Source organism: Berghia stephanieae, chromosome 15, assembly GCF_034508935.2.
Source record: "Berghia stephanieae isolate SIO BIC M18660-M18661 chromosome 15, UCSD_Bste_1.3, whole genome shotgun sequence".
In the NCBI taxonomy this organism is placed as follows: domain Eukaryota; kingdom Metazoa; phylum Mollusca; class Gastropoda; order Nudibranchia; family Aeolidiidae; genus Berghia; species Berghia stephanieae.
The window spans coordinates 2,421,627-2,429,126 of record NC_088374.1 but is presented as its reverse complement, the minus strand read 5'-3'; the positions used below and the strand labels follow the sequence as shown (position 1 = coordinate 2,429,126).

At 39.1% G+C, this 7,500-nt stretch overlaps 1 protein-coding gene across 5 annotated transcripts in view; it reads left to right on the top strand.

The window, feature by feature from the left end:
• LOC144960265 (uncharacterized) overlaps positions 1-7,500 on the top strand; it is a 38,454-nt gene that overhangs the window by 26,120 nt on the left and 4,834 nt on the right. The window lies entirely within an intron of this gene.

Genomic DNA, 7,500 nt, shown 5'->3' with positions numbered 1-7,500 from the left:
TATATATACATATATATATATATATATATATATATATATATATATATATATATATATATATATCGTAAACACGCTGTTCGGATGTTTATGGATAGGTATGGATGTGTATGTGAGGGGGGGGGGGGTTGAATGTGCATTTGCACAGTCTGACAACAACAGAATTATGTTTTATTAAAAGATCAAATTACGCCTTATCTATAGTTTTAGATAGCAATATATGAACTGTCAGGTTTTACCTCTGGTGAGAGAATAGAATAATGATAGCACAGTTGATAAAGCTCTCAGTTTATTGACAGACGATCTGACCAGACTGCATGTTAACTACCCCCCCCCCCCTCCTCAAACACTTACCGATTCAAACAACAGTAATTGAGCTGATTCCGTAGCCGTATTGCGTAATGTACTATGTGCCTATCGTCCTATCCAACAGGTAGCGCGTAATTGCTCATTTCCATTTAATACAACAGCCTTATGGCCCTGGGAGATAAATTACCGTATGGTGAGAAAAGGCGAGTAATCCAAGAATTCCATTTTATTCCGCGATTACCAGGACTCTTGTATTTTCCACCTGTCAGTTATAAGTTGATTGTTCTAACCACTACCCACCATGCTTTACTCAAATACTATAGAAGGAACGAAGTTCATGTCAATCGGTTCTTCTTATTATGTTAGTGAATAGTTCTCATTAAAACATATCTAGTAGCCTATGAATATTAATGGTTACACGCATTTTAACGTGTTGATATGTTTAATCTGACTGGCGAATCTTTTGAGTATTTAATCTAAACTCATAGCATCAGTAGATAAATATGACAAATATACTATTGTAATAAATACTGGATTACCTTAAATCAGGTGGGACGTGTAAAATGGGAAACGTTCAAACAATTGGATTGAGTATCCGTTTTAATGTCTACATCTTGAATAAAACAATTATATTCCGTGTTCAGATCGTGTTTTAATAAAACAAATAGAAATAACACCGACATTATGGTCCAATTAGTCCATTGATGTTCACTCAGCAATGATTGGATGATGAGATGAAATTTAAGTATGGCAGAAAGTACCGTAATTGTGATTTAATTAAAAACTTTTTTTAAAAAATTGAGGGCGTCCCATTGGACAAAGGCATTCCAAGATTTTTATTCTGCTGGAATGTAAAGGAAGTTATCGGATAGCTGGGTTTGTTTGACCTTGTTGAATTACATGTATCTTAGAGTTGCGTCATATCCAAAGGGTGGCAAGAAGATTTTATGTCTGTTTAATACAAAAATAAAGAATTAATTAAATCAAAATTCCTTTTATTCATCTCATGGCAAAATTGTCTTTATGGTCTATTCCAAGGGAAGACTGGAATAACCCTCGTGTCAGCCGCAGAGCAGCGCCGCAAATTGAGCTAGGGCGATGTGACTTGATCAAGGCCACACATCGCAGCGGCGGGTGATCGAACTTGATACCTTTCGGGTTCGAAGCAAGGACCGTATACCGCTGAGCCACGCTGCTCACGTGACTTGCTTAGGCCACACAGATCGAACTCGGTACGTTTCTTGTACAAAGCAAGGACCGTATACAGCTGAGCCACGCTGCTCACGTGACTTGCTTAGGCCACACAGATCGAACTCAGTACCTTTCGGGTACGAAGCAAGGACCGTATACCGCTGAGCCACGCTGCCCCAATTCTGGATTTGTCCTCGCGTCTTGATCAAAATGCTAAAAATAACAACTTTTTGACACTTGAAGGTCATACAGACAAACAAAAAAAATGTTTCGGACTTTATTGGCAATTTAATAATCATTCAACATTTGAATGTAAAGTTTTCTGGCCAAAATGAGAAAATCTCTTTTGTCAGAGCACAGTAAAATAACTCCAATCTGGCTATTTATGCTACCTTAACAAATGAATCGTGAAGGGAATATATCATCAGGCAACATTTCTGCACCATACTGTTAATATTGTAAAATCAACTTTTATAATTTTGAATTCTTGCAATGAGATGTCGAAGTTGTTACGATGAAATCGTCATTGCAATTGTATTATGCTTGTCAATCATATAATATAATTTTGATGTACATTTCACTATCATATTTGTGTGATGTACCTCTCACCACTTTACCATTACCAATGCTTATTCTTGATGGTTAAACACATGATAATGATTTGACTAATTTCCATGACATTTACATCTACAAGTTGATTTTATTTTTATATAATCTTCTAGTATTAACTCACTGAAAGACGTCAGATTTGAATAACATGATCTAATTCTAATACTTTCTATTAAATCAACAAAGAAGTTTATGATAGCGTGTTGATTTAGCATGAGGTAATTTTAGCTTCCTGATTTTAAATGCTAAAATAGAACACAAAAATGCAGAATTTAAGATTATCCATCTTGAATTATTGTGAATGTCATAAGATATCAAAAGGAGAAAATTAAATGTAAAAAATTGAGCTTTTATATAGCGCAATATCCACTTAACGTGCTCAAAGCGCTTTACAATGGGTCCCTGGTCAACAGCAACATTTAACATGTAGGCATGACGCCTGTTATAGGCGATATTACAATTTTTCGGACAAAGACAACGCTGTTGTAACAGTAGTGTAAATAATACGTTCATACCAACCCTTTTGATAAGAACCACTTCACATAATAATAAGAACTTTTTTAACTTTTTTGAAACTTGAAACTTGAAACTTGAAACTAAATCCAATCATCCTGTATTGTATACTCATTTCATAACCATATTACATGGTGGCAGCGGTAAACCTACTATTTATCTACCCCTTGTGTCCATTATTTTGAGCAGGTAACATTGTTTTTGAGATTAAAATGGCTTTTAGTCAGGTACCAATGCCTTATCTTGATTGGTGCAAAGACAACAAACAAGAAGCATACGACGAATGGAAGGAATTCATGGAATCGTTTTTTATTATAAACAATGTCGTTAATGCAGATAAGTATCATTACATCCTGCTATCTACGGGCACCAAAGGTAGAGACATCGTCCAGTCCTCCAAACTATCAGCAGTGGATAAACAAGACCCAATAAAGGTATAGAAAGTTTTTGAAAACTTCTTAGTAGAAAAACCCAATAAATGGGGGAAAGGATAGAGTTACAGTCACTGTCCCAGATGACAGACGAAAACCTAGAAGCGTTTGTATTGCGTCTACGGAACAAGACAGCAAAATGTTCGTTTAGAGATGAGAACATACGCAATGACAGGATGCTGGAGCAGCTGATTAAAGGCTGTAAATACCAAAACGAACGAAAGCGACTACTAGAACAGGAAAAGCCATGAGGCATCAATCCGGCACATGGCAGAATATAGCACAGCAGCCTCGGGAGCGGAGTCAAGAACACAGGCCGAACTAGATGCCATAAAAGCAAGAGATCATAGACAACTACAACAGTGCGGTCAATGCGGTCTTCGACACGAACGAAGAAAATGTCCTGCTTTCGGTACAATGTGCAAGATATGTGACAAGCCTAACCATTGGGCAAACGTTTGCAGATCCATCCCCCCTAACTCGAAACAAAACAATCGAGACCATAAACAATGGATAAAAATCGTAGATTGACACTCAAGCCAAAAGTTCATGACCTAATGGCAGAAACTATCAACGACGATGAATTCAACATTGATACTGTCGGGATTGACAAAAATCAGAGAGATGAAATATATACGAGAATTCCATTGGAAGTACCTCACAGATCACAAATTATGAACCTGAGAGTCAAGGTCGACACCGGTGCGAATGCAAACATTATCACAATGAGAGCATTGAACCAAATATATCCTGATGAAGACATAGACAAAGTGCTCACGGGAAACAAGACAGTCTTATCTGGCTACGGAGGTGGTACAATTGATCAGAGAGGATGCTTACAAGTCAAATGCAAAGGTCACAGCCTAACATTTTATGCAGTAGACTCAAACAGCCCAAATATTTTAGGACTTGAAGCATGTCGTCTACTCAACCTGGTGAAAATAAACTGCGCTATACAAGCCAAAACAAAAACACCACTCGATGAGCTAAAGCACGACATTCCCGAATGTTTCGACTCCATTGGCAACTTTGAAGGGAAATTCCATATTACTCTCCGGAAGACGCCACACCTGTAATACATCCACCAAGGAAATGCCCCATACACATACGGGACGAGCTACTACAAGAGCTAAAAAGGATGGAAGAAATAGGTGTCATTGAGCCAGTGAATCAGCCAACAGATTGGGTAAATTCATTGGCATTCAGTAGAAAATCTAATGGAAAACTCCGGGTGTGCTTGGACCCCAAAGATCTTAACAAAGCCATTAAAAGAGAACACCATAGGACACCAACCCTTGAAGAAATCTCGCATAAATTCTCCAAAGCAAAAGTCTTTTCAAATTAGATGCGCAGCATGGATACTGGGCAATCAAACTAGACGAAGAATCAAGTCTGCTGACAACGTTCAATTCACCCTTTGGGCGATACAAGTTTATAAGACTCCCTTTTGGGCTCAGCGTCTCCCAAGATGTCTTTCAGAGAAAAATGGACGAAATTCTAGAACAATGCCCAGGAGTGAAAGGTATCACAGATGACGTATGCGTATATGGCAAGAACCAAGCAGAGCATGACAAAAATTTGCTCCATTTAATGGAAGTGGCAAAAAAACATTGCCTTGTTTTCAACAGTAAGAAGTGCTTCATCAGACAGGATAAAATTACATTTTTTGGTCTAGAATGGTCCCAAGAAGGTGTCCAGCCTAGTCCCAGCAAGTGTGACAACATCAAATCAAACGCCAGTCCAAGCAACAAAACTGAACTGCAGTCGTTTCTTGGGATGATCCAATACCTAAGTCCGTTCATTCCAAGGTTAAGTGAAAGAACTACTGCACTGAGAGAGCTTTTGAAAAAGGATAATGACTGGAACTGGAATAGTTCGCATGAAAATATAAACCAAATGATGAAGAATGACATCCACCAGCATTTGAGGCTATATTATTTTGACCCTCACAAACCCACCACGATAGAAGTGGACAGCTCATTGAACGGTCTTGGAGCAGCGCTTCTACAGGATGGAAAACCCATTGCCTTTGCATCCAAGAGCCTGACAGACACAGAAGCACGATACGCAAATATCGAACGTGAAATGCTGGCCGTCGTCTTTGCATGTGAAAGATTTCATACGTACATTTACGGCAAAGAGATAACTGTACAGTCTGACCACAAGCCATTAGAGACAATCCAGTTGAAAAACATTGCAAAGGCACCTCCACGACTACAGCGCATGCTCCTACGTATACAACCATACCAGTGCACCATTACATACAAACCTGGCAAAGAAATGGTTTTTGCAGATTTTTTATCCAGAAACAAACCTACAAGTGGTGAGGAAATTGAGTTGGACGCCACAATCCATCATGTAATAATAAGCCCAGAGAGGAAGGCTGAGCTGTTAGAGGAAACAGCAAACGACGCAGAACTTGCCTCACTCGCAAATAAGAGAAGGTTGGCCTGAAGACATCAGTCAAGTGAAGAAAGCAATGAGACCTTACTGGTCCATGAAAGAGTTACTCTCTTTCGACAATGACCTCATCATTAAAAGCACAGCTATTTTGATACCAAAGAAATTACGAAAAATGAAACTGGACAAAATTCATGCTGGTCATCAAGGTCGAGACAAATGCATTCTACGTGCAAAAAACAATGTATTTTGGATCGGTATGACAAAAGACATCACCATGAAGGTACATTCGTGTCAGATTTGCAACAAATGTGGAAAGAGCCAGGTACGTCAACCGCTATTACAGCCCAAACTACCGGATATCCCATTTGAGAAGTTAGCGGCAGACATATTCCATCTGGATGGAAAAAGAATTATATCCTAATGGGAGACTACTTCAGCAAGATGCCATTCGTAAAAACACTGACAACCATGACAAGTCCAGAGATAATTAAATACTTTCAATCAGTGTTTGCTATTCACGGTATTCCTCTCACGCTTGTGACCGATAACGCAAAACAGTTCACAAGCACGGAATTTAAAGCATTCATGAAGGAATGGGAAATCGAACATATAACTTCCAGTCCTTATTTCCCACAATCAAACGGCTTCATTGAAAGGATGGTGCAGACGGTTAAGAACTGCTTAAAGAAATCAAAAAAGACCAAACAAAATCCCCAGATTGCTCTACTCAACCTAAGAACTACACCGATTGACCAGACATTACCTTCCTCCGCTGAACATTTGTTCAACAGATCAATCCGAACTCCAATACCACGAACAATGAAGATCACCCCCAGAATAGAACAAGCTCGGGACAACCTGAAACATAGACAGCTGAAACATAAGGAACAATACGACAAAGTATCTAACACTCTTCCACAGCTGCATAGAGGTCAGCCGTCCTCCTACAAGACCCAATTTACCATACATGGTCAGCAGCAACAGTGATAGATCATGCCGCGGAACCAAGAAGCTACACAGTGGAGACACCCAACGGTACTGTCCGCAGAAATCGTATACATCTTAAGGAAAGAAAGACACCAGGTTCTCCATCGCTCAACAACAACGAAGAGCACACAACACAACTTGCACAGCAGGAGACAAACAATGGTCCAGACAATGCCCTGGAGACTCACATTCCTGTACCTACCCACCACACAAGGTCTGGTCGGGAATTTATCCGCCCTAAAAGGCTCGTCGAAAACTGCTAACCATAAGTTCTACTATCGTCACCTGTCACCTCACTTTATTCTCACTCTTCATTACCCTCTACACAGGTATACATGCAATAATACCCTTGAGGAAGAGTGACTGTCAGAATAGTCTACAGTCATTTCATAGGCAATGTCACTAGTATAGGTAGTGCTGTAGAATGCAATACACAATACCCACAATGCACCAAATTTCTACGCCTACACTGAATATTAATGGATATTGAGGTGAACACAAAGACAAACACTAGGTTAGGGACCAGTGGATAAAGGGACACAATAATGCCCTCCACTGGGTCGAGGTCACGAGACCTCTAGTCTTTTTTCTTTCAGGTGATGCCCACCTTGAAGAGCCTATTTCCCAACTTAGTATGATCTCATCCTACCTTATGTTAATCTAAAAACATTAGGAAAGCTTACTGAGGTCATTTGGAACTTTAAATCTTTACGTTATATTTTGTTATTTTTTTGGCATCCTGCCCACTGATTGGCTGATCTGAGGTTCTTAACCTAGGGTCCCCAAATTACATTTGATGTTCTAAGTTCTATGTTCTAGACAGGCCATACGAGCATAACGTGTTTATATATCTATCTCAGTCTTGATTAAAAAATATGCTTGCGTTCTATTTGAGAAGGGGGATGTAACAGTAGTGTAAATAATACGTTCATACTAACCCTTTTGATAAGAACCACTTCACATAATAATGAGAACTTCTTAGCTCCCTTGTTTTTTTCCGTTTATTATTTTTCGTTTCGTATCCAGCTAGCTTGAAAATAAAGAGCTGCACTAAATCCAA